General features: G+C 37.8%; 1 long non-coding RNA gene across 1 annotated transcript; it reads right to left on the bottom strand.

Annotated features, from left to right (window-relative positions):
- Positions 1 to 642: 642 nt before the first annotated feature.
- LOC111763364 (uncharacterized) lies at positions 643 to 13,676 on the bottom strand. The gene is made up of 4 exons (XR_002796245.2): positions 13,589 to 13,676; positions 9,753 to 11,613; positions 8,722 to 9,168; positions 643 to 1,682 (listed from the first exon to the last, which is right to left on the bottom strand). It is a non-coding gene; the product is annotated as an uncharacterized lncRNA (long non-coding RNA).
- Positions 13,677 to 27,491: the final 13,815 nt, after the last annotated feature.

The raw sequence follows: 27,491 nt of genomic DNA, 5'->3' as shown, positions 1-27,491 counted from the left end.
TAATCTCTTCAATACATGAGAATTATTTACAGGATTCTGGAATCTTCCTTTCAGCATATGATTTCAAGGTGACCATAGATATAACTCCCAACTAAAGTTGCTAATTTCAGAATTTGAGGGGTTGGATTCAATGACAAAACCACAAGTTATTATTTTTTTAACTAGTTAAACAAATTACAAGTGTATTGGTGCCCTTATTTTATTTTAGGGAATTATTCATCTTTTGGGGGAAGAGTGAAAGGGGAAAACCAATCAAATTATTGAAAACATTATGAATAAAAATACAAACCCTATCATAAAATTGTGCTTGTAGGGATCAGGTTTGTTCAATAATTATGTTAGTTCAAAAAGCATTTTTTGGGGGCTCAAATTGGCAAATGAACATGGATTTCTGATGCCTTTGCCAAAATTAATGCTGCAGAAACTATAAAAACAAAGAAAACATGTATCTTGCGAACACCAGCAAGAATAACAACAAATTCTGAGAAAGTTCTTTGGAGACTAAAGACTGGTATGAACTTACGTGGGGGGAGTCTGTGATTGTGGTAGTTGTACTGTGTCTTCATATTTACCTCTTGGCACTTCTCTTTTTTCTTAATGCCATAAAAAGCCATCACCTATTCAACTGGAGTAGTCATAAGTCTATGATTCATTTTTTTTCCATTGTCAGAATTTTATTACCATTAAATAAAATATATAACTCCTATATATTCATCACACAGGCTTGACATTTGTCAACTCCTGGCTAATCTTGTTTCATCATATACCTCTATCCACTTTCCCCTTTCCTGGATTATTCTAAAGAACTCAGATATCATATCATTTTATTCATAAATATTTCAGTATTATACCTAGGAGATAAAAGGAACTTTTGAAAACATACCACAAGAATTAAAATATCACTGTTTTGCAACCACAAGTAAAAAGAGGATCTAAGCAATCATCATCAATAATTGCTCATATTACATAGAAGAGACAACAATGATATGTCTCCTTATTGAAATACACAGTACCACTTATGAGGTAGTTTTGCTAAGAAAAAAATAATCAAGTCTTTGGATTTATCCACTATTTTATGGGAAATATTGGAACAACACAGACATATAACAACCAAAATCCAGACTGTAGGAAAACTTTTGGACAAGCAATGAGATTTCTTCTTAGATAAATCTTAAGGGGGGGGGGTGTTGGTGAGAGAACAAGGAGGAGGGGAAGAAAACCTAGAGCAATTTAAGAGACATTTAAACAAATTACTATGTATTGACCATATTTACTTTCTTTTCCACCCATGTTCATAATTTATTGTACAAATTAGATATCACATGATGAATTGACTTTAGGATCCTGAAGGCATCAGAACTTGGTACTTGGATGAGGTACAGTTTAGAATCCATTTATGTTGCTTTCGCACACAGCTGGAGATTTTTTTAGGCTTTAACTTGAAGTATAAGGTAAGTAGAGCAATGCCCCTATATGTGGCCAGTACACAATTCATTCTACATGTAGGAGTATAAGAGTTGAAATATTTTTTAATATCAGTGAACTGGAATTGGACCTCAGTTTCTGGACCTGCCATGACTTCAATCTTGCCAAAGCCACAATTCCCACAGCTGGTGTCCTTCAACGTACACAACAGCCCCTCGGCTTTGCTGGAAGCAGCTGCCATATTTACTTTTTTAAACCTGAAATAAACATTTTAAAAACATTTTAAATCTAAAATAAATCAACGATACAGAAAAACCATACCCTAAAATACATAGCTTACTAAGTTATTGTGAAGCGAAGGGCTAGTTTAGAAACAGACCTTTGCCATCCACTTCAGAAGTTTTTCCATGTACCCCATTCCAACCAAAATCCCCTCCCTCTCTAGCTATAACCACTATCTTAATTTTTATAGTAATTGCTTTTTTGCATTTTTAAATAGTTCTCTTATCTTAAGTGTGTATCTTTACATACTGTAGTTCACTCCTTCCCACCCCTTTCTTTTTCTTGCAATCTACCTCTTAAGAGTCCAACTGTTTGATCTGCTTAAGTTTCCCACAGTCTGAATTTGCAGATGAAAAACTCTTGGTGAATATTCCTCTGTTCTCTGAATTTTCTGAAAATTGACAGATGGCTCTAGAGTTTCAATTAGACTCAAGTTCAATCTGTTTGGTAAGATGATAGGTGATGCTATATTCTTCTACCAGATGACACATTGTGTTTGATTAGCTCTTGTTTTGCAATGCTAGTAGCCATAGTTGGATGTTTAGGGTTTAGATCCATTAATTCATTTGGGGTTTCAAAATGAACATATTCTAATTTTATTATTTCTTTGCCATTTTTCAGCTGGAATATTTTTAGTAAGAGATGCCACCTGTCCTATTGTTTGGTTACCCAAGTAACAATTCATCTAGGAAAGGCCTGTTATATGTTTGAGCCTTTCAATTTATTATATAGTTATCAAAATGATGAAGTGGTTCTCTATAACTCTTCCAAGGTGACCAATTTGCTTTTATAACATCATTTTTTAAATTCATGGATTTAAAGATATTTGATAGTGTCAATTCAGTTACATTATTATTCATATTTAATCTCAAATAATACCATTGTTGCCTAGAGAAAAGCTTTTCAATTTGGCTTCAGAGTATTTTTGACATGACTCAAAATATTTGATAGCTGCTTTGCTTTTTGATATGGTTCTATGCTCATCTTGCACATTTCTTGCCCCAGATCTGGAAGTAGTCTTTTTTTTTTTTTTAAAGGAAGCCTAGCTTTCTTTTAATGAAAATTGGCATTTCAAGTCTGTGGTCCGAGTGCTAAGGATGTTCATTGCTTAGCTGAGAAATATTTTTAAAAGAAAAGTACCTTGTGGATTCATACTGATGCTTCCTATGCAAATTCAGGACTTTCAGCAATTAAAATTGTGATGCAAATTTATTTTTATTCACAAAGTCATAGTAAGTCCTTTCTTTTTTCCTTCTTCCTAACATTGTCCCTTTAGATTATCCACATGATGGTGCTCAAATTGGTGTTAGAAAACCATGATTATCACTCAGTCTTTAAAAGTGGACTCTCATGTGTGGGAAGGGGTCCCATGACTCCGTGCAAAGAAGCCATCAGCAGGTGTAGTACTAAATAAGTTTCTTTTTCTGGAGCAACTGAAAATATTTTTATTTAAATTTTCCTGTAGTCTTTTTCCTTACAAAATCACTTTATGTAGCAGTAAAAGTCCCAGTTAGGACAAAAGGGATGGTGTTACCATTCACTAAAGAACTAAGTAGTCATAAGGAGCATTTTAAAGTTGTCAGTACTCACATATTTATCAAAAGAACATATTGAGGGGTGACACTTTCCCACAATCAGTAATCAAAGATGAGTTCTTTAAGTTGTCAAAATTGGTTTTGGTGGTGTTCCTTTCATTCTATAACATGCTTTTGTTCTTGATGCCATGAAGCTGTTCAACTTGAATGCATGATCTCCATGTGGCAAGTCAATATTGAATTCTCCTTGGGGAGGATCTCAGTTTCCATCTCTGTCTCTGTACTAAAATTCATAGAATCTGTGTCAAGAAAGAGTTGATACCACCATGCCGTGGAACCAAGGGACCCTACAACAGCAAGTATGAGAGTCCCATCCAGCTGTCACATGGGATCAAAGCCCCCTCTCAGTTAGAGGTGGTGTGGGCATCACTATCCAGAATCCTTACAATTGGGGAATAAAATATGGACTAGAGTGGATTTACTGGTATTCTTCTATAGACTTTTTGTGATTCTAGCAATGGAAGAAATTATATCATTGATGTGGAGACAATGGCCACTGGAGGTGATGAAGGCAGGGAGAGGGAAAAAGAGGTGTAATATGGGGGCATTTTCGGGGCTTGGAATTGTCCTGAATAGCATTGCAACAACAGAAACAGGCCATTATATATTGTGCCATAACCTACAGAATTAAGTGGGAGAGAATATAAACTACAATGTAAACAATAATCCATGCTTAGTGGCAGTGCTCCAAAACACGTTCATCAATTGCAATGAATGTAACACACTAATGAAAGAAGTTGTTAATGTGGGGAAGGGTGGGAGGTGGGGGCTGTGGGGCATATGGGAATCCCTTATATATTTTTTATGTAACATTTTATGTAAACTAAGTATTTTTAAAAATACATTAAAAAAAGATAGAGTTTATAACATTTCAAATTGCAGTATGCTGTGGTGAAATGTTGGTAGTCATTTGTGTTGTGTAAATATTTTTCTTTAAAAAGCTGTTAAAATGGGACTCCTCTTGCCTCAGTTTCTCCTGATGAGACAATATGACAGATATCAGATTCCAAATTCAGTGTGAAACTGAACATTTAATGAATATTTTTCTAATACTAAGTTCTCTACATGAGCCATTTCATTTAAAAATTACAACTCTATGAAATGTGTACCATTATAATTGCATTTGACTGTTGAGAAAAAAATGAGACAAGAATGTTTAAGTGACTTGCTTAATGTCTTTAGCAGGTTTCTTTTTCTTTCTTCATGCCCTTGTTTCACAGAAACACCATTCGATGTAACTTTGTGGTGACTGGAATCTTACATAATGTTCTTTTGCTGTTCTCTTCCTTAGACAAGAAAGACAAATGGTGTGAACTATGGAATTAGCATACAAAAGTTGTGAAAAAATTGCTGAGGAAGGTGAACTTTCATGTCTAGAAAAACAGTTTTCAGAAATACTCCAATGAAAGGGACTACTAGGTAGGACCTAGAATGGGGGTAGAAGGCTTAAGCCAAGATGATTAGAAACTTCTTCTGTGGTATTGTGGTACTTCTGAGGCATATATTTCCTTACTAAATGTGTGAAGAGCCTCCTGTATATGTTATTTGTTTTCTGAGTATAAAGCAGATGGCTAAAAGGAGAATATGCCTTCCCTTTCCCATATGGTCAAACTAGAATATAATGCACAGTCAGGACATTTCATTGAAAGAAGCCAGATTTCTTGTGGGTGGGAGAAATGAGCAAACTTTAAAGGAAACTTCAAAAAATTTTTAGCATGTCTGTTTTCACATTTTATACATTTTAAAAAATGTGAATATATATATATATATATATGAAATCTTATAGTGTTTCAGTGGTATTAATTACATTCACACTGTTGTGCTACCATTATTACTATTTATTACCAGGACCTTTTCATGATCCCAAACAGAAACTCTGTACCTACAAAAAGGCAAGATAAATGAGGTGGTATATATTTTTCTTACAATGTGAACTTAATGACTAGGGTGGCTTAACTTTTCTTCTTTATGGTTCTCCTGATATGTTCAGATGGGAGTGGACTGTTGTTTGTTCGAATCACTGTAGTTATTACTGGAGCAGAGAGGTGAACTCCCCAGGGCATCTGTGAGTGTCATCTGCTTGGAAACTGACCACCTAAACTTGGCTATCTGACCTACACTGAAGATTGTGGTCCTTACCAGATCAGTTATCATATAGTAATAGATCTGCGAAGAAAAGAGTGCTCACAACTCAATTCATTTCAGTAATATGGCCTTCAGCTTTTAGTAGATTTCTTTATGTACACTTTTCAGAACTTTTTACATGGTGGATATAAACATGTGAGATTAAACATTTCCTTGCTTTGTAATTGTAGTCAATCATTTCTATACTTGTATGAACTTGATATTCTATATTAATATGCCAGTCACTTGACTGAATAAAGAAGCATCATTTACATTTTCTAAACTGTGATGAAAACTCCTTGGAAGTTGGTCTCAAAAGATCTTTGCTTTGCCTTGAATATTTAAAATGCATCCTCATATTTGAAGAAAAATTTTCTGGATAAAGAATTCTTGGTTGGGCAAGTTTCCCCCTTTAGTATCCTAATTATATCATACCACTGTCTTCTTATTTCTCTGATTTCTGATGAGAAATTCAACACTAAGTCCTACTGGGCATCCCTTGCATATTATGGTTTGCCCTCAATTTTCTTTTTATCTTTGATGCCTGACATTCTGAGTACAATATGTCTTGGAGTAGGTCTGTATGGGTTAATTCTGATTCAGGTATGCTGAATTTCATGAAATTTGGGATTTTTTCAGACATTATTTCCTCAAATACTTTTTCTGCCCCTTTGCCCTTCTCTTCTTCTGGAACTCCCATGATACATATGTTGTTGTGCTTCATGATATTATTCAACTCCCTGAGCCCCTGCTTCATTTTTTCCATTATTTTCTTTCTCTCTTCTTTTCTGTTTTATATTTCAGCTGTTCTGTCTTCAGCATCACTTATTCTTCTATCACTTTAAGTTGCTATTGTATGCCTCTAATGTGCTTTTCATCTCACATATTGTGTCTTTCTTTCCCATAGGCTCTGCTATTTTTCCATTCAGGATTTCAGATTCTTAGCTGTGCTCACACTGTGTCTTTTTGATGTCTTTTTTAAAATCTCTTTAGCCATATTGACTTTCAACTCATGATTTGGTTTTGGAGATTTGTATGAACCTCATTATTAGTTATCTCAAATCCTATGTTCAATCTGGGGCTTTGATTTATTTCTTTGCTTGTGTCATTTCTGCCATTTTAAAAATATGGCTTGTAAGTTTTTGCTGATGTGTAGGCATTTGATTAGGATGATGAGTATACTCTGATGCTTGAGCTCTCTCTTTATCATAGTGATTTAGTAGTAGGGGGCTGTTAATTACTTCTCTTCTTTGACTCTTAGTTCAACCTGTTCTAGGTCTTTAGGAGTGTTCCTATTAGTTGCTAAAATCTGGGCCATGAACCCAGTAATGGATTGCAGACCCATTTCCAAGGGCCTTGGGAGGGAGGCTATAAAGGCTGGAAAAAGCCTCTCTTATTTACTTTCAATTTCTTCACATGTATTTCCTTTTTCCACAACCGGATGGTGCTCTTTGGCAGCCTTTTCAGTACAGGCCTGGTTGGAGTGAATTAACTGCAGACAGCAACAATGTGACAGAGGATTCTGCCTAGCCTAGAGGTGTACAGAACCTTGCAATTCAAACTTCTCAGAGGCTCTTCTCTTACCTTTGCCGGCAGCCTTCTCCCTTTGCATCCTCAACGACCTGTCGTAGTCAGTAGGGCGAGTGATTGAGAGGGTTGGATCTCTTTAACCCCATGTCAGCTCCCAAAGCAAACAATGACCCCACCATGCCAAGAAGGGTTTGTGGGACACATCAGGCCAAATTTGTAGGCCAAAAGCTGAATGAGTCTTAGACTATGTGTGTGTCTCTCTCCTATTTCCTGGGGATTTGGATCCCTGTAGCCTTTTCTGCCTGTAATTGCCAACCAGAGGTCACTGAATTCAAATTCTTCTGCCTGAATGTGGGGGCAGAGAATGGAGCACTCAGCTGTGTCTATAAACTCTACTCACAGTCTTTCCATCAAGATTCTTTTCCTGTGCCCCTCTTTGTTCTGAGTGGTGTTCAGCTTTCCCGTGGTGTCCTAAACCCTAGAACTTTTTTTTCCAGGCCTTTTCTGCCTGTCCTCTTAACTATTTTTCTTGGAGAGAGTGAATCCTGGGTCTCTCTAATCTGCCATCTTTTATGAAGTAAATTTCACTTCTTTCTTTCCAATTTGGATGCCTTTTATTTCTTTCTCTTGAGTAATTGCTTTGGCTAGAACTTCCAGTACAGTATTGAATAACAGCCATGACAGTAGGCATCCTTGTCTTGTTCCTGATCTTAGAGGGAAAGCATTCAGTCTTTCATTATTGAGTATGATGTTACCTGTATATTGGTCTGTAGTTTTCTTATGGTATCTTTATCTGACATTGGTATGGGGCCAATTTTAAATAAATTTTAAAAATCAAATTAAAATATGCAGAAGATATTAATTGAAATAGTACAAAAGAGTTCATGATGACAATCCTTCTCCATCCTAACCTGACAGCACAGAGGTGAGTTCTTTTAGGTGGATTTTCAAAAAAGGTCTCTGGGTGCCTCCTTCCATTACTCTAAGTAGCATTTATATCTTTAAATCTGAAAATAACAGTCTAATATGCCCTGTTCCCCTAATTCATCTTCTTTTCCCCCTTTATTTCACCTTTTTCTTTCTAATTTTAAGTCATGTTATTTTTATTATTATTAGTTTTACTTAATATATTGGTTACCTTTATAATTCTAAATAATATTCCTGTACATCTATTATTTGTTACATCTTTTTAAATTGAAAATGTTTTCCCCTCACCATACTTCTTCATTTTATATCCTATATTTTGTCATCCACCCTCCTAATTTACATTATATACTACTACAGTGATTACCAGATTTCCACGCATGATCATGACTCTTTTGAGCCAAGAGATAGGTTAAGATTATTTTCCTTTTCTGTGGCTCCCATGTCTCAATTCTGATTTACTCAGAGAAGACTGCTCCTATCACTAAGGTCTCTATCAATTATTATTGCTTAGTCTCCATCAATTATTTCAACTCATGCTACATTTTAATTAACTTTCAATTTGGACTCTGAATTTGTCATATCGCTTTTGCCTTGCCCCCTGGTATTTCTACTACCATTTTTTGAATAATATGTTCCTTATTCTTATATCCTTATTCTTCAACTCTTCCAATTATTCTGTTACATAGAGTCCTGTTATCTTGAAGAATTCCTTGTCAGAGCCCTCATTCTAAGGCTCTATACTGGACCGATTTTTCTACTGTTCACAGTTGTCATCCTAGAACTTGTCCTCTTAACTATCCTGATTTAGATCAACCATTGCTTGTATACTCTACCTTACCTTTTGTTGTACTGGATGTAACTCTTGGTCTCCTCAAAATTCAGTTTTTAAACAAAAAGAGATCAGAATCTAAGCATCCGTTGTGTCAGCTGGTAGACAATTCAATTTCAGACACTTTGAGGCCTCCTTTCCCCTCACTGCAGTTGCACAAGATTCCAGGAAGCTTATGTGAAGGCCAGCAAAAAGGGAAGAACTCTTCATCTGCAGTGTATCTTTGTCCACACTGATTGTCCTATTGCTGGAGAACATGAGCTCTGGGTGGTGGGTGGCATAAGAGTTCCTGTGGCAATAGTCTATCTTCTTTACATGTAACACAGTTTTTCTTCCCTGAGGTCTTACCCATTTTGGGGGCCTATCTGTGTGCAAGGTACAAGCCCCCAGTGCTATTGGAATGTGACAACTTTTATTCATGTCCAAGTCTTTGGAAATCTCTCCAAGTATCTGCATCTTTTGGGGAACAAAGCAGAGAAAGTGATATTGTTTATTGCAAGTAACTATTATTGTCCCTGTGCTACAACTTTTCCCTGAGGAGATGAAGCACAAGGCCTTGTGGGCTATGGACCCAGTCATGTTAACAAGAAGTCAAATATTAATTTTACTTTCTCTCCTTTGAAGAAATCTGTTGTGTCCCCCAGTCCCCTTTTCTAGAAGTATTTAGGAGCATTCTTTGATGCCTGGTGTCTTAAAATATTTTAAGTCTATAGAGACTGGTTTGTCATTTTAAAGTATTGGCTTTTTATAAAATCATCTTGGAACAAAGAAACAAACACCTTGTGAAATACTGAGTCTGTCACAGTTGAAAGGGACTTTTGCTTCATGGACTTGGTGAGTCATTTACCAGCCATGTGATCTTGAACATTACACTGCTTCTTTCTAAGTCTCAGATGGGGGCAGGAACTTGATAGGACAACTCATCCTCATCCTCGATACCATCCCTTTTTCAGGGAAGCCTTCCTTTTTTCCTCCCTCTGCATCCCCATCCCAGCCCCAACCTGGGTTAGCTCCTTCTACTATTTTTCTTTTTTACTCACAAGTTCTTTCTGGGTAGTCTTCATCAGACAAATTTGTTCCTGGTCCACTATAAATACCAAAAAGACAGGTGAAATTCTTAGTTTCTTCACTAGGAATTTCCCTGATATGATTATCTCCTATGAACCTTTTTCAAGTTCTGTCATTAGGATGAACCCAATGGCTCTGAAGACAAAAGATTGTACTTAGCTGAGTTTTTAAAAAAATATTTATTTATTTATTTTTACTGTAAAAAATTTTAAAGAAGCTTTAGATTACCGTCTCCTGCTCCCTCTATTTCCCCCATTTCCAACATCTTTCACTAATATGATACTTTTGTTATAATTGGTGAACACATACTGAAGCATTGCTACAAACCATGGGCCATAATTAACATTATAGTTTACACTTTTTTTTTCACACAATTTTATAGATTTTGAAAAAATGTACAATGGCCTATTTCCATTATTGCAATGCTATATGTAACAATTCCAGTGTCCCCAAAATGCCCCATGTTACACCTATTCTTCCCTCTCCTTCCTCTCAGAACCTCTGGTGACCACTGACTTTATATCAATGATAAAGGTTCTTCCATTGTTAGAATGATAATAAGTCTACTTTAGGCCACAGTTGCACTCCTCCCTTATGTTTGTTCATCCCTCATTCTTGAGGATTTGGGGATGGTGATGCCCACTCTTTTTCTGATTGAGAGGGGTCTTAGATCCCATGGGGAAAATGACTGGAACTGTCTTGCCTGCAGTTGTAGATACTCTCTGTTTTTTTGGGATGGGCCTTGTCCATCATCATCCTTTTGTTAGTTGTCCTGGGTGAGTCCAATGAACTGGAGAATAGGTGTTGCAATTCTGCTGAGATTCAGGGCTCAAGAGGCATATGAACAGATCAAAGATTTAATTCTCTTTGTCATATAATTAATGAGCATAGTGCTAATTATAAGTTCAAATAAAATGAACAGAAGAGTCGTGTCCAGGGAAATTATAAATGAGTCTAACTCTGTTACACTGGGGAGCATATATTCCAGAGTAAGACCCACTGACAGGGTGCTGAATTCCTGAGATTGTCTGCCCTGTCTATAGTGTCTAAATATCTGTAGAGCCCTCAGGAGCCCCACTGTTTGAGGCACTGTTTATTGTGGCAGTTAATGAGATCCTGCTGAATTGTGCATAAGCATAAACCTCTGTGATGAACTCCTGACTCACTTTGAAATTTCTCAGCCATAAAAACTCATATGTATTTAATATTTTTCCCTTTTGTTCAAGGTCTTTTTCCAAATTGATCACTAATTGGTGCTTGGTAATAATCCCTTGAAGCCAGGGAGGCTCATTCCAGGGAGTCATGTCCCATGCCGGGGAGAAGGTAGTGCATTTATATGTCTTAGCTGAATTTTAACATAAGATTTTGGGCTGAAATATTTCTTGTATTCCAGAGCAATAATTCACCTGTGAGATTTACTGAGGCATTCTTTGGGAGAGGTCATTAAAATTTTGAAGATGACAAAAAAAAAAAAAAAAAAAAAAAAAAAGAGAAAACCTTAGTATGAAAGAGAATGTACACTTCAATGTAATGATCAGCTCAGAAGTTTCTCAAGTAACAGACTTTGCTATGCATTGTGAAATTACAAAAGTCAGCCTGTTCTGGATGCTTCACTTTAGCAAACCATCAGGCTTACATTCCATATGCTCATCTCCATTTCTGAGCTAGAATTTGCTTCATATTGCCTTTAGTTTGTATAGTTGAATGGGTTTTCTGACTAACATCTCAATGAATTCAGTAATCTGATTTGTCTTACATGCTACTTTTTAAAAGGATGTTTGCTGTACTTCCAGGAAGATGATGGACTAGAAAGACATGGGACTCTCTTCTCTCCTAGAAAAATAAGGAGAGGACAGGCATAAATGGCCTTTGAAAAATATTCTATTGTTTAAAACACCAGAGGAAGGCTGGATACAACTCAGAAGAGAGAGAGGGACAAAGGAGGAGAATTGTGATGGCAAAACTAGGAATTAAAAAGCTGCAGCTGCTACTGCCAGCAACCTCCCCCACACTATAAACATTTTTAAATTCTTAGCCTTTGGCCAGCAGCTACAGACAAAGGGGATCCCAGGAATCCACCTCCCCAGGAAAGAGCAAAGAGAGAGAAACAGCCTAAGGCTGACTCAGCTTTTTTTCAGGGAATTGAATAATAACACAAAATTCAACAACATTTATGTCATGGAATTTCCAGAAGGAGAAGAGAAGGGAAAGGGGACAGAAAGAGTATCTGAGAAAATAATAGCTGAAAGTTTCCCAATTTCATGAAAGAAATTAATTTACATGTCCAAGAAGCACAGCATACCCCAATCAGAATAAATCCAAATAGACCTACTCCAAGACATATACTACTCAGATGCCAAAAATCAAAGAAAAGAAAAAATTCTGAGAGCAGCAAGGGAGAAGCAAACCATCACATCCAAAGGACACCCAATAAGATTTACTGAGGATATCTCATAGAAATCATCTAGGTGAGAAGACAGTGGTATGATACAAGTAGGATATTGAAAGAAAAAACCTGCCAGCTGGGAATTCTTTATCCAGTAAAATTGTCCTTCAAATATGAAGATGAATATACAATATTCACAAATAAACTGAAACTAAGGGAGTTCATAAAAAAGAATCCATCTTTGCAGGAAATATTAAAGGAAATCTTAGAGACTGAAAGTAAAAGACAGGAATGAGAGATTAGTAGAGAGTATAGAAGAGAGAATAGCAGAAAGGATAAGCAAAAAAGAAAAAAGATGAAAATAAAATATGAAATATGAAAACAAAATAATAAATTGGTAGAATTATATAATGCATTTACAGTAATATTTTAATTTGAATGAATTAAACTCCCAATCAAAAGATAGAGGCTGACAGAACGGATTAAAAAAATGAGTCATCCATATGCTGCCTACAAGAGACTTTAGATACCCAGGTATACAAAACTGGCTGAAAGTGAAGGGTTAAAAAAGATATCCCAGGTAAAGAGTACCCAAAAAGAGCAGGGGTAGCTATTTTAATATTGGCCAAAACAGACTTTAAATGCAAGAAAGCTGTAAGAGATAAGAGGCCATTATATATTAATAAAAGTGACAGTCATAAATATCTATTCATCTAACCAGAGTGCCACAAAATACATGAGGCAAAATCTGGCAAAACTGAAGGGAGAAATGGTTATTTCTACAATAATAGTTGGAGACTTCAACACACCACTCATGTCATTAGATAGAACAACTACTGAAGATGAACAGGGGAACAGAAATTGAACAATATGATAAACAAGTTAGATGGAACAAACATGTTGCACCCAAACTCAGCAAGTTATACATTTCTTTTCCAGCTCATGTATCTTTCTCCAGGATAGACCATATATTACATCACAATGCAAGTCTCGATAAAATGCAAAAAGATTGAAATTATACAAAGCACCATCTCAGATCATAATGGAATGAAATGAAATCAATAATAGACAGGAAAGAGGTCAATTTGCAAATGTGTGGAGGTTGAACAAAACTCTCCTCAATAAACAGTGGGTCAAAGAAGAAAGTGTAAGTGAAATTAGTAAATACATTCAGATGAATGAAATGAGGACACAGCTTACCAAAACTTATGGGATACAGAGAAGGCAGTCCTGAGAGGGGAATTTATAGCCCTAAATGCCAATATTAAAAAAGACAAACGTGCTATTAACTGAAAGACCTGACTGGGAAAATGGAGAAACTGGGAAAAAAACCGGCAAACAACTCCCAAACCAAGCAGAAGGAAAGAAACAATAAAGATTAGAGCAGAAATAAATGAAATTGGGGAAGTTTTGGGAACTTACAAAGCAGGAGGTGTTGGGACATCGATCTGGAGAGACTGCAACAAAAGTAGTGCTTACTCAAGGTAACATTGCAGGTTTCTAACACTGAAGCCAGAAGCTGTGGGAAGGTAAAACCCTTCCCCCAGGGCTGAGGGTTGCAGCATTCCCTGAAAACCACTGGTCACACGGAAGCATTCCTGAGCCCTTTGTTTCCCCAAACATATGATCTCCAAGCCCATGTTCCCTGAACCTTGCATTTTCTGAATGCCGCATTTCCTGTAACCCACATTCCCCAGATGCACATACCCTGAGCTCGCATTCTCCTGGGCCTGCATTCCCCAAGCCCAGCACTCTCTGAACTCTGGCATTCCTCTAGCCTTCCAGTCTCAGTCTAACTCTGGGAGTGGATGGGTTTTAGTGGGGGGTGCAGAGGGGTCCGAGGAGCACAGGTTCAATTTTCTGGTACCCCCTTTTTTTGAGCTTGGAAGAGCATACCAGCTGGCTTGGAGAAAGCCTAGGAAGAGAGAAGTGGTGAATTTGCTAAGAGAGCCTGATTCACCTAAATACGCTGGGATAGGAAACTTGGTCTGGGAGAAGGCAGAGTCAGAAAATTTACTAGTCCCCCTTAGCACACCTAAGGGAGAGGGACAGTAAGACATGCTTTGCAGGCTTCCAATAGCATATTTAGGGTTACTGGCAAAGGTGTGGGTACTCTCTTTCAAGAAACTAAGTCATTATTTTCTGTGGTGAGTTGGCTTACCAGTGTCCCATTTGAATCTCCAAGGGGAGCCCTCACACAGCCCTCCTGCTGCCCTGGGAGAGAGGGAAGTGAGGAAGGGAGAAAGGGGGAAGATCAGACTCCTAAACAGCTTATTCAATTGCAAAGAGGATTCCTTGCTTGAGGCCTTGTCTTGTCTTTTTTGTTGGTTTTTTTTTTGTTTTTCCTTCCTCTTTAAACCCCCATGGCCCCTTTTTCTGTTTCTTGCTTGCTTTTATTCCCTTTTTTTCTTCTTCTTTCTTTTTTTTATGTTAGGTGCTGCAGGCAGCATTTCTTATTTGCTGTACTTCTTTATCCTCAGTTTCCTCTTTTCTGTGTGTACTGATTTTGGCTACCAATGCTATCCCCTTTCCTTTACATCTTTCTGTCCTCCAGCATCTATTGTTTCTCTTACATTCCACCTCTCTTTTTTAGCCCCCAACTTTTCTGACTTTTTTTCTAATACCTCTATTCTGTTTTCTATCTTTTATTCACTCTTTTTTTATTGTCCTTTCTTTTCTCTTTCTCTCTCTCCTGACCACATTGGCCTTTGACTTCAAATTATATTCTTCCCCATAATCAGTTTACCATATCATTGTAGCTACTCCACTTTTTTACTGTTATAACTCTACACAGCTTACATGATTTTTTTTGATGCTAAAATTTCTTTTATTACTCATCACAATAGTTTTATAGTAGAATATCAGTAAGTCCACTCTAGTCCATATTTTATTTCTCCATTCTGTGGACCTTGGGATGCTGATGTCCTCTCCACATTTAGATCAAGAGGGGGCTTAGATCTCACATAGGTGATGGATGCAATTCCTCTGCTTGCAGTTGTAGGCACTCTTGATTCCCTGGTGTGGTGGTTGGCCATCTTCACCTCCCTATTAGCTGACCTGGATAAGACCAACAAACCAGAGAGTAGGAGTCACCACTCTGCTGAGGCTCAGGGCCCAGCTGGCACATGAGCAGTCCAGAGATTCAAGTCTCCTGAGTATGGACCATCCCTAGTGCCAACCACAAGTTCACTAGAAGTGACAGAAGAGGCTTGTGTAGAAAAGTCACATCTGAGTCCAGCCCCATCACACTCAGGAGCTCAAATTCTAAAGTAGGGCCCTCTGACATGGTGCAGAACTCCAAATTCATCTGCTATGAACACATACCTTGTGGATCTCCATAACCTTCAGGAGAACCAGTACCTAGGGTTTTACCTACTTTGGCTTTTTCAGGGGTCCTGCAGGGTGTGTGTAAGCACAACTCTTCTGATGACATCCTGACTCTTTTTGGAAGACTCCTAGCCATATAAATTCATTTGTTTTTGCCATTTCCCCCTTTTATTCAAGTTCAAAAAGCTGTTTTTAACACTTGATCCAACATGTAGGCTGAGATATTCTGCTGGTCTGAGTTGACCCTTTTATTTGAGGTCTCTTTCTAGTTGCTTCTCCATTTAGTGATTGGTAGTAATCCCTAAGTGCCAAGGAGGCTCATCCCCAGGAGTCATGTCCCACATTGGGGGGAAGGTAATGCATTTACATACTGAGTTTGGCTTAGGGAGTGACCACATTTGAGCAACATGGAGTTTCTCAGGAGGTAACTCTTAGGCACTGTACAGCTCTAGGCCTAGTTCATATTTCAGGCACACAGGCTACTAAGCATAGTCATCAGTATTAAGGGCTCATTATTGGACCATACTTCCTTGTTGATCTTTGCTGTTGCACTTGAGGGATTATTGTTGTTCCACTGGGGAATGTAACAGAGCTCCCCTGGGTGGAAACTCAGCACTCCCTCAGTTGACATTTGTAATTAGCTTATATGATTTTAATATCCATTCTCATAGATCTCGTGTGGTTCTTCTGATAACATTTACTATCAATACTACTATTGTACTTTTCTTTTACCTTTTGCTTTCCCTGGCCCTAATATTTTCCTTCAAGGAAACTTAGACAACAAGAAGAAAATAGAAATAGAAGAACAAAGTGTCAAAGAGAAGACTTAACATGCACAGAAAAACAACACCTAAATAAACCCCAAAACTAGACAGAGAAGCTAATTGCCTGAATAAACCCATCAAGATAAAAAGATGACAAGACAACAACAAAAAATTACAAACTATACCAATAATCAGGAAAACATAGCCCAATCCAATGAACAAACTAAAAATCAGGAAGAGGAGCAGAACATCAAAGAACTAATCAAAGCTCTCAAAACATATATCACAGACCAATTTAATGAAGTGAAGGAAGAGATTAAGGATATTAAGAAAACACTTGGAGAGCACACAGAAGAAACTGTAATCATACACAAAAAGATAACAGATATGATGTTGATCAACAGCACAATGGAAGAAATAAAAAATACACTCTCAGCAAATAACAGCATATTTGAAGAGGCAGAGGAAAGAATTAGTGATGTGGAAAACAGTACATCTGAAATCAAACAGATAGTAGACTTGATTAATAAAAAGATAGAAAAAATCCAGCAGGGACTTAGGGACCTGAATGACAACACAAAATGCACAAACATACACATTATAGGCATCCTAGAAGGAGAAGAGAAGGAAGAGGGGACAGAGAGGGTGTTGAAGGAAATAATGGCTGAAAACTTCCCAAGCCTATTGAGGGAGAAGGATGTACATGTCCAGGAAGCACAACACACCCCAAACAGCATAAATCCCAACTGGCCTACACCAAGACATATACTTTTCAAACTATCCAATCCTTAAGATAAAGAGAAAATTCTGAAAGCAGCAAGAGAAAAGAGAACCATTACATACAAGGAGGCTCCATAAGAATAAGTGCTGATTTCTCATCTGAAACCATGGATGCAAGAAGGCAGTGGTATGATAGTCAAGGTACTAAAAGAAAAAATTTCCAAACAAGAATACACTATCAAGTAAAGCTAGTATTCAAAAATCATTGAGAGTTCAAAATATTCACAGATAAACAGAAACTAATAGAGTATGCCAATAAGAAACCTGCCCTTCATGAAATACTAAAGGAAGTTCTGCAGAAGGAAAGGGAAAAAACAGGCAAGAGAGAGTTGGAGGAGAGTGTAAGAACAACTAAAAAGATAAAAAGAGAAAAAAATCAAACAACATAAGGCAAACACAAATCCAAAGAAAATATGGCTAATATAAGTAATTCCTTGAAAGTAATAACACTGAATGTCAATGGATTCAATTGACCTCTTAAGAGAAAAAGATTGGAAGAACAGATAAGGAAATACGATCTATCTATGTGTTGTCTATAAGAAACACATCTTAGACCCAGGGATTCAAGGAGGTTGAAAGTGAGTGGCTGGAAAACAATCTTACAGGCAAAAAATAACTAAAAAAGGACAGGAGTAGCTGTATTTATTTCAGACAGAATAGACTTTAAATGCAAAACTATTTTAAGAGACAAAAATGGACACTACATATTAGTGGAAGGAATAATCTTTCAAGAAGAAAGAACAATCATAAACATTTATGCCCCTAACAAGGGAGCCTCCAAATATGTGAGGCAAACACTGGAAAAACTAAGTGAAGGAACAGATGCCTCTACAATTATAGTGGGGGACTTTAATACACCACTATCACCATTGGACAGAATGGCTCAAAAGAGAATCAATAAAGAAACAAAGACTTTGAAAAATATATTAGAGGACCTAATAGACATATACAGAACATTACACCCAAATACAGCAGGATATACATTCTTCTCAAATGCACATGGATAGGAAGACTAAATACTGTTCATGGATAGGAACACCACAGTTCAAGAAATCAAAAATACACTCTCAGCAAATAGCAGCAGATTAGAAGAGGCAGAGGAGAGAATTAGTGACATGGAAGACAGTACATCTGAAATCAAACAGATAGTAGAACTGATCGATAAAAAGATAGAAAAAATCCAGCTAGGACTTAGGGACCTGGATGACAATGCAAAATGCACAAACATATTTATTACAGGCATCCCAGAAGGACAAGAGAAGGGAAAGGGGACAGAAGGGGTGTTGGAGGAAATAATGGCTGAAAACTTCCCAGATCTACTGAGAGAGATGGATGTACATGTCCAGGAAGCACAATGCACCCCAAACACCATAAATCCCAACAGGCCCAACCCAAGACATATATTTGTCAAATTATCCAATGCTCAAGACAAAGAGAAAATTCTAAAAGGAGCAAGAGAAAAGAAAACCATCACATACAAGGGAAGCTCCATAAGATTAAGTGCTGATTTCTCATCTGAAACAATGGAAGCAAGAAGGCAGTGGTATGATATAGTCAAGGTACTAAAAGAAAAAAATTTCCAACCAAGAATACTCTACCCAGCTAAATTAGCATTCAAAAAATGATGGAGAGTTCAAAATATTCACAGATAAACAGAAATTGAAAGAGTATGCCAACAAGAACCTTGCCCTTCAAGAAATACTAAAGGAAGTTCTGCAGGAAGAGAGAAAAAAAACAGGAGAGGCAGAGTTGGAGGAGAGTGTAAGAGCAACAAAAAAGACAAAAAGAGAAGGAAACAAACAAACAAACAAACTATGACAAACACAAGTCCAACCAAAATAAGACTAACATAAATAATTTCTTGAAAGTAATAACACTGAATGTCAACGGACTAAATGCACCTGTCAAAAGATTCAGACTGGAAGATTGGATAAGGAATCTATATGCTGTCTACAAGAAACACATCTTAGACCCAGGGATTAATGGAGGTTGAAAGTGAATGGCTGGAAAACAATCTTAGAAGCAAACAATAACCAAAAAAAAGGCCAGAGTAGCTATATTAATATCAGACAAATAGACTTTAAATGCAAAACAATTGTGAGAGACAAAGAAAGATACTACATATTAGTGAAAGGGACAATCTTTCAAGAAGAATGAACAATCATAAATATTTATAGTCCTAACAAGGGTGCCTCCAAATATGTGAGCCAAACACTGGAAAAACTAAGTGAAAGAATAGATGCCTCCACTATTATAGTGGGAGATTTTAATACACCACTATGAACTTTGGACAAAACATCTCAAAAGAGAATCAATAAAGAAACAAAAACTTTGAACAGTATATTAGAGGAGCTGGATATAATAGACATATACAGATCTTTACACCTGAATACAGCAGGATATACATTTTTCTCAAGTGCACATGGACCATTCTCCAAGATAGACCATATGCTAGGCCACAAAGAAAGGGTCAATGAATTTAGAAAGATCAAAATCATACAAAATATTCTTCCACTTATTTAGGTCTTCTCTGATTTGCTTGAACAGTGTTGTGTAGTTTTCTGTGTATAAGTCTTTTACCTCTTTAGTTAAATTTATTACTAGGTATTCTTCTGCGGGCTACAGAGACCCACAGGTTCTATGGTCATGGCAGATGGAGTTCAGTGCCATGTCAGTTGGCGCTTCTTTGGAGTTTGTGTTTCTGTGTGATGGAGGTGGACTCAGATATGATCTCTATTCACAAGCCTTTCCTGTTACTTTTCCAGAATTGTAGTTGGTGCTGGGGTTTAATATAGATCCAGGGGATCTGAATCTCTGCACTGCCCATATGAGAGCCAGGCCCTGAGCCTCAACAGACTTCAGCTCCTACATTCTGGTTTATAGTACTTACCCACTCAGCTAACATGGAGTTAAAGAATGTCAAACATCACACCATGGAGCCAAGAGTGCCTACAACTGAAAGCAGGAGGATTGCATCCAGCATCCATGTGGAATCTAAGCCCCTCTTAACATAGATGTGGAATGGACACAACCAATCCAAGGGCCACAGGATGGAGGAATAAAATATGGATTAGAGTGGACTTACTGATATTCTATTCATGAACTATTGTGATTAGTAATCGAAGAAAATGTGGCATTGTTGTGGAGAAAGTGGCCATGGTGGCTGCTGGGTGTGGGGAATGGGAGGAAGAGATGAGATGTGAACCAATACCCAGGGTTGTATCTACTTTATCTATCTCTGGGACTCTGCTGAGGTGTGCATAAGGGCAACCCCTCTGATAACCTCCTGGCTCTTTTTGGAGACTCATAGCCATATAAACTCATTTGTCCTTTCTATTTTCCCCTTGATTCAGGTCAGAAAGCATTTTTAACTCCTGGTATTATATGTAGACTGAGATATTCTGCTAGTCCGAGTTGACCCTTTTATTTAAAGTCATTTTCTAGTTACATCATTAGCTGCTACTTGGTAGTGATCCCTCAGTGCCAGGGAAGCTCATCCCCGGGAGTCATGTCCCATGCTGAGGGAAGGCAATGCATTTACATGCTGAGTTTGGCTTCGAGACTGGCCACATTTGAGCAACACGGAGGCTCTCAGGAGGTAACTCTTAGGCACTCTGCTGCTCTAGGCCTTGTTCTTATTTCAGGTGCACAGGCTCACAAGCATAGTCATTAGTATCAGGGGCTCATTGTTGGACCTTCATTCTTTTTTGGTCTTTGCCTTTGCACTTGGGGGGATTGTTTCTGTTCCTTTAGGGACTGTGATAGAGCTTCCCTGGCTAGGATCTCAGCACTCCCTCAGTTGTTGTTTTTAATTGTTTCCACTATGAAAATATCCAAACATTATTATGTACCCTGGATATATGCCATTAATTTCTTTTCAGCTTTCCTATCTGCCATGACCATAGAACCCATGGGTCCCTTTCAAGGCTGGTTCTTTGAGAAGATCAATAAGATTGAAAAACCCCTAGTGAGACTAACAAAGAAAAAAAATAGAGAAGATGCAAATACACAAAATAAGAAATGCAAAAGGAGATATTACCACTGACCCCACAGAAATAAAGACTATCATAAGAGGATACTTTGAAAAACTATATTCCAACAAAAATGACAATTCAGAGGAAATGGACAAATTCCTAGAAACACATAAGCAGCGTATATTGATGAAAGAAGAAATTGATGATCTCAACAAACCAATCACAAGTAAAGAGATAGAACCAGTCATTAAAAACCTCCCAACTAAGAAGAGTCCAGGGCCAGATAGCTTCACAGGTGACTTCCACAAAACATTCCAGAAAGAACTAACACCAATCCTGCTGAAACTCTTCCAAAAAATTGAAACAGAAGGAACATTACCTAACTCCTTCTATGATGCCAACATTACCATAGTACCAAAGCCAAACAGAGACACCACAAGAAAGAAAAATTACAGACCAATTTCTCTAATGAACCTAGACACAAAAATCCTCAACAAAATACTTGCTAACCATATTCAACAACATATTAAGCAAATTATACACCATGACCAAGTGGGATTCATTCCGGGTATGCAAGGATGGTTCAATATAAGAAAATCAATCAATGTAATATACCATATAAACAGATTGAAGGAAAAAAATCACACACTTATATCTATAGATGCAGAAAAAGCATTTGACAAAATACGGCACCCTTTGTTGATAAAAACACTGCAAAAGATTGGAATACAAGGAAATTTTCTGAACATGATAAAGAGTATATATGAAAACCCACAGCCAACATCATTTACAATGGTGAAATCCTGAAGTCCTTCCCTCTAAGATCACGTACAAGACAAGGATGCCCACTCTCACCTCTTCTATTTAACATTATCTTAGAAGTACTTGCTCAAGCACTGAGGCAAGAACCAGATATAAAAAGCATTCGAATTGGAAAGGAAGAAGTCAAAATTTCATTATTTGCAGATGACATGATCCTATACATAGAAAACCCTGAGCGGTCTACAACAAAGCTTCTAGAACTCATAAATGAGTTTAGTAAAGTTGCAGGTTATAAGATCAATGCAGAAAAATCAGTAACATTTCTGTACACCGATAATGAGCAAGCTCAGGAGGAAATAAGAAACAAATACCATTTACAATAGTAAATAAAAAAACAAATACCTAAGAACAAATTTAACTAAAGATGTAAAAAACTTATACACAGAGAACTACGCAAAACTGTTCAAGAAAAGCAAAGAAGACCTAAATGAATGGAAGAATACTCCCTGTTCATGGATAGGAAGACTAAATATTATTAAGATGTCTATCCTACCAAAACTGACCTACACATTCAATGCAATCCCAATAAAAATCAACACAGCATTCTTTAAGGAACTTGAAAAACCTGCTATGAAATTTATTTGGATAAGAAAGAGGCCTTGAATAGCCAAAGACATATTGAAAAAGAAAAACTAAATTAGAGGAATCACACTACCTGACTTCAAAATGTACTACAAAGCTACAGTAGTGATAACAGCATGGTATTGGCACAAGGAGAGACACACAGAACAATGGAATCGAATTGAGAGTTCTGATATAGATCCTCATATATATGGTCATATAATATTCAATAAAGCCACCGAACCCTCTCAACTGGGAGAGAATGGCCTATTCAACAAATGGTGCCTGGAGAACTGGATATCCATATGTAGAAGAAAGAAAGAGGATTACCATCTCACACCTTATACAAAAATCAACTCAAGATGGATCAAAGACCTAAATATAAGAGCCAAGACCATAAAGACTTTGGAAAGCAGTGTAGGGAAGCATGTACAAGACCTTGTAATAGGAAACGGCTCCATGAACTTCACACCAAAAGCACGAGCAGTAAAAGAACAAATAGATAAATGGGACTTCCTAAAAAATAAAGCCTTCTGCACCTCAAAGGAGTTTGTCAAGAAAGTGAAAAGAGAACCTACACAATGGGAGAAAATATTTGGTAAACTTATATCTGATAGGAGACTTACCTGCATATATAAAGAACTCCTATATCTTGAAAATAAAAAGATAAACCACCCACTTTAAAAATGGGAAAAATATTTAAACAGACACTTCCCAAAGAAGAAATACAAATGGTTAAAAAACACATGAAAAAATGCTCCAAATCTCTAGCTATCAGGGAAATGCAAATCAAAACTACAATGAGATACCATCTTACTTCCATAAGATTGGCAGCTATGAAAAAAACCAAGACTACAAGTGCTGGAGAGAATGTGGAGGAATGGGAACACTCATCCACTGCTGGTGGGAATGCAGAAGGATCCAGCCATTCTGGAGGACAGTTTGGCGGTTTCTCAAAAAACTAGCCATAGATTTGCAATATGACCCAGCAATTCCAGTGCTGGGTATAGACCCAGTAGAACTGAAAACAAGGACACAAACTAATATATGAACACCAATGTTCATAGCAGCATTGTTCACTATTGCCAAAAGTTGGAATCAACCCACATGGACATCAACGGATGAATGGATAAATAAAATGTGGTATATACATACAATGGAATACTACCTGGCTTAAGAACAAACATACTACAAACACACGTGATAACATGGATGAATCTTGAGAACCTTATGTTGAGTGAAGCAACCCAGGTATTGAAGGACAAATACTACATGACCTCAATGATATGAAATATGTAAATCAAGCTGCCTCAGAAAGCTAGAGACTGGATGATAGGCTTACAGGAAATTGGGGGTTAGAGGAAGGATGTAAGCTGACACCTACATGGGTGAAATCTATGATAAGCTGGAGGTAAGCATTTGTACAAGGAAGGGATAAAATGGGGGCATAGGGCTACCTTTGGGTGGGGCACTGCAGACTTGAGGGGGTCTAGGGATGGGAGGATGTGTAATATTGCCCAAGAAATTGGGGGGAGAGTGGGGCAACATACGAACACAGGAGAATGTCAGGTACTTGGTTGAGAGTATAATGCTGAGAAAACCTTTTCAAAAATATAATAAGGAAGGCTACCTGTTTAAAACACTTAAAGGGGATAATCTGAAGCAGGACAGGTTTCTTGGGAGTGTGTGAGTGCTCATTTTGCCATAGTGGATTATATCATTGGACAGAGATCCATATAATGAGAGTGAAGGTATACCCACATCCTGGGGAGTACTGATGTTCTCAAATAGAGGGAACTATATCTCTTGAGAGAAAGGGTGGCTCCCAGGGCATTAGGGCAATTGAGCATGTCAAGCCCTCAACACTGTTTCAGGTATCTCTGAACATGGCCCTTCAAGCAATGAAGATTGACTGTCACTTTGGGCCCTGAGGGGAGGGGGAAAGAAGTATTGAATAGATGAAATCAATGTAACTGTGTGGGCAATAGAAGTGTTCCAGAAGAGTATGCAAGGATGGATATAAGACATGTAAAATTACACCAAAAATATATAGGGACTGATAGGCTAAAATGTAAATCATAATGTAAAACATAAGGTAACTAAAAATTTAGAAAATTTTATAGTCAAAAATATACCACAATGTAAACACAAATGTTACTTTGTTTGAAAGCTATTGTTTCAATATCTGTTCATGAGTTTCAGAAAATATAGTATGAATATGTAAAAAGATTATTCCTGTGGAAGGGAAAAGGTTTTATGTTAGATATGTAGGAGTACAGTATATTGTATACATGAATTACTGTGATCTAAAACTCTTGTGAAGATAAGCTTAATACTTAGAAAAAGAAAAGAAAAAGATAGGACGTAGACACTGAGGAAAAGATGTAAGTAGTTGCCTTGCCAAATTGCATACAGGGTAACACTTATTGCAGTGAAGGAAGGCAAAATATCAAAAACAAAGCTTTTTTATTTTTAAAATTTTGGATACCCTAATTTATTTTTACCTTAATTTTTCTAAATTAATATGTATTCTATATTTAACCTTTAAACTCATCGCTATATTCCATTTTACTATTAATGGAACCTGGCAATATATTGGGTTTCATTTTTCAGGAAGTTTTGGGTCACAGAGAGGTTCAACAATGGCAGGGGAGGAATACTGGTGTGGAATGTTATTGACAGGGGACACAGGGTTGGCAGGGAGTTCTCCAGGGCATATATCCAGGGTACATAAAAATGCTTGGATATTTTCATACTGGATACAATTAAAAACAACAACTGAGGGAGTGCTGAGTTCCTAGCCAGAGAAGCTCTATCACAGTCCCTAAAGGGACAGCAACAATCCCCCAAGTACAACGGCAAAGACCAAAAAAGAATGAAGGTCCAACAATGAGCCCTGATACTAATTACTGTACTTGTGAGTCTGTGCACCTGAAATAAGAACAAGGCCTGGAGCTGCAGGGTGCCTAAGAGTTACCTCCTGAGAGCCTCCGTGTTGCTCAAATGTGGCCAGTCTTGAAGCCAAATTCAGCATGTAAATGCGTTGCCTTCCCCCCAGCATGGGACATGACTCCCAGGGATGAGCCTCCCCGGTACTGAGGGATTACTAGCAAGTACCAGCTGATGATGTAACTAGAAAATGACCTTGAATAAAAGGGTCAACTCGGACCAGCAGAATATCTCAATCTACATATGATACAAGGAATTAAAAATGCTTTTTCACCTGAATCAAGGGGGAAATGGAAGGACAAATGAGTTTATATGACTATGAGTCTCCAAAAAGAGCCAGGAGGTTATCAGAGAGTTGCCCTTATGCACACCTCAGCAGAGTCCCAGAGACAGATAAAGTAGATACAACCCTGGGTATTGCTTCTTCTGAGGGCTACAGAGACCCACAGGTTCTATGGTCATGGCAGATGGAGTTCAGTGCCATGTCAGTTGGCGCTTCTTTGGAGTTTGTGTTTCTGTATGACGGAGCTGGACTCAGATGTGATCTTTGTTCACAAGCCTCTCATGTTACTTTTTCCAGAACTGTAGTTGGTGCTGGGGTTCAATATATACCCAGGGGGCCTGAATCTCTGGACTGACTATGTGATAGCCAGGCCCTGAGCCTCAACAGACTTCAGCTCCTACACTCTAGTTTATTGGACTTACCCCACTCAGCTAACAAGAAGTTGAAGGTCAACCACCACACCATGGAACCAAGAGTGCCTACAACTGAAAGCAGGAGGGTTGCATCCAGCATCCATGTGGAATCTAAGCTCCCTCTTGATATAGATGTGGGGTGGACACAACCATTCCAAGGTCCACAGGATGGAGGAATAGAGTATGGATTAGAGTGGACTTACTGATAATCTATTCATGAACTATTGTGATTAGTAATCGAAGAAAATGTGGCATTGGTGTGGAGAAAGTGGCCATTGTGGCTGCTGGGGGTAGGGAATGGGAGGAAGAGATGAGATGTGGAGGTGTTTTTGGGACTTGGAGTTGTCTTGGGTGATGCTGCAGGGACAGTTATGGGACATTGTATATCCTCCCATGGACCACTGGGTGGAACCTGGGAGAGTGTGGGCTATGATGTGGACCATTGACCATGAGGTGCAGCGGTTTTCAGAGAAGTATTCACCAAATGCAATTAATGTCTCATGTTGATGGAGGAGATTGTTGTTATGGGGGGAACAGTGGGGTGAAGGGGGTGGAAGGTATATGGGGACCTCATATTTTTTGAATGTAATATTAAATAAATAAATAAATACAAAAAATCTAGTAAAAAAAAAAAGATGAGGGCATAGGGGCACCTTTGGCTGGGACTTTGCAGGCTTGAGTGGATCTAGGGTTTGGAGGAAAGATCAGATGGCCCAAGGAATTCGGGGGAGGACTGGGGAAACTTTTGAACATGTGGCATTGTTGGGTATTTGATTGAAACTATAATGTTGAGAAAATACTTTAGAAAATATTATAGTGAAGGATTACCTGTTTAAGGTGCTTAAGGGAGGCATCTGGCACAGGGCAAGCTTCTAGGGAGTGTGTGAGTGCTCATCTTGTTATAGTGTATTATATCATTGGGTGGAGACCCATACAATGAGTGGGAAGGTGTACCCACATCTTGGGGAGGCCTGATGCTCTCAAACAGAGGGATTTGTGTCTCTTGAGAGAATTGGTTGCTCCCAATGGGGGAGGGCAGTATAGTAGGTCAAGCCCTCAGTATTGTTGCAAGTATCTGTGAATGTGGCCCTTCAAGCAATGAAGACTTGTTGTCACTGTGGGCCCTGAGGAGGGGAGAGAGAAATAGAATAGATGGAAGTAGGGTAACTGGGGGCATTGTCCCACAAGATTGTGCAATGATGGATCTAGGACATGTTAAATTACACCAAAAATGTATAAAATTCTATAGGCTAAAATGTTAGCCATAATGTAAAACAAAAAAGAAATTAAAATTTAGAAAATCATACAATCTAAAATATAAACCTTAATGTAAACCAAAATGTAACCATGTTTGATAGCTATGTTTCAATATCTTTACATCAGCTGCAGCAAAGATAACATGAACATGTAAAATGATCATTGCTGTGGAAGGGGGAAAAGGGTTTGATGTTG

This window comes from Dasypus novemcinctus, chromosome 20 (genome assembly GCF_030445035.2).
Source record: "Dasypus novemcinctus isolate mDasNov1 chromosome 20, mDasNov1.1.hap2, whole genome shotgun sequence".
NCBI lineage: Eukaryota > Metazoa > Chordata > Mammalia > Cingulata > Dasypodidae > Dasypus > Dasypus novemcinctus.
The sequence above is the reverse complement of the archived record's forward strand: the minus strand, read 5'-3'. Positions and strand labels throughout refer to the sequence as shown.